Source organism: Suricata suricatta, unplaced genomic scaffold (assembly GCF_006229205.1).
Source record: "Suricata suricatta isolate VVHF042 unplaced genomic scaffold, meerkat_22Aug2017_6uvM2_HiC HiC_scaffold_24812, whole genome shotgun sequence".
Classification (NCBI taxonomy): domain Eukaryota; kingdom Metazoa; phylum Chordata; class Mammalia; order Carnivora; family Herpestidae; genus Suricata; species Suricata suricatta.
In genome coordinates this window covers 1-813 of record NW_021870229.1, presented here as the reverse complement: position 1 = coordinate 813, position 813 = coordinate 1, and the positions used below count along the sequence as shown (strand labels likewise).

General features: G+C 45.9%; 1 pseudogene; it reads left to right on the top strand.

Moving 5' to 3' along the window:
* The first annotated feature begins 12 nt into the window (after positions 1-12).
* LOC115284885 lies at positions 13-745 on the top strand (annotated as a pseudogene).
* The last annotated feature ends 68 nt before the right edge of the window (positions 746-813 follow it).

Sequence of the window (813 nt, the reverse complement as noted above, 5' to 3'; positions counted from 1 at the left end):
ATGGTGGATAAGCAATACAAGGGTATTATAGGCTGTGTGGTTTACATCCCCAGGGAGCAGGGAGCCCTGTCCTTCTGGTGTGGTGGCCAGGGCAATGTCATCGGATACTTCTCCACCCAGGCCCTCAACGTTGCCCTCAAGGACAAACATAAGCAGTTTTTCCTGGGTGGTGCAGACAAGAGAACCCGGTTCTACTTTGCAGGAATCTGGCATCAGGTGGTGCTGCTGGGACCACCTCCTGTTTTCGGATATCTTCTTGATTTTGCCCATACCCGTCTAGCAGCGGCTGATGTGAGCAAAGCTGGAGCTGAAAGGGAATTCAGAGGCTTCAATGACTCCCTGGTTAAGATCTACAAATCTGAGGAGATTAAAGGCCTGTAGCAAGGCTTTCGTTTGCTTATGTAGGGGTGTTATCATTTACCCAGCTGCCTACTTGGTATCTTTGACACTGCTGGCCAATCCCAAGAATACTCACATCTTCATCAGTTGGATGACTGCACAATCTGTCACAGCAGTTTCTCAGTTGACTTTCTATCCATTCGACACTGTTCATGGCCATAGGATGATGCAGTCAGGGCACAAAGGAACTGACGTCATGTACACAGGCATGCTTGACTGCTGGAGGAAGACTGATCATGATGAAGGAGCCAAAGCTTTTTCCAAGGGTGCATGACCCAGTGTTTTCCAAGAAATAGGTGGTGGTTTTGTACTTGTCCTATATAATGAAATCAAGAAGTTCACCTAAGATATTTTTCAGTTTTTATTTTTTTACCCCATGAACAGGCATTTTGAATTATCTAACATTTCTTGAAC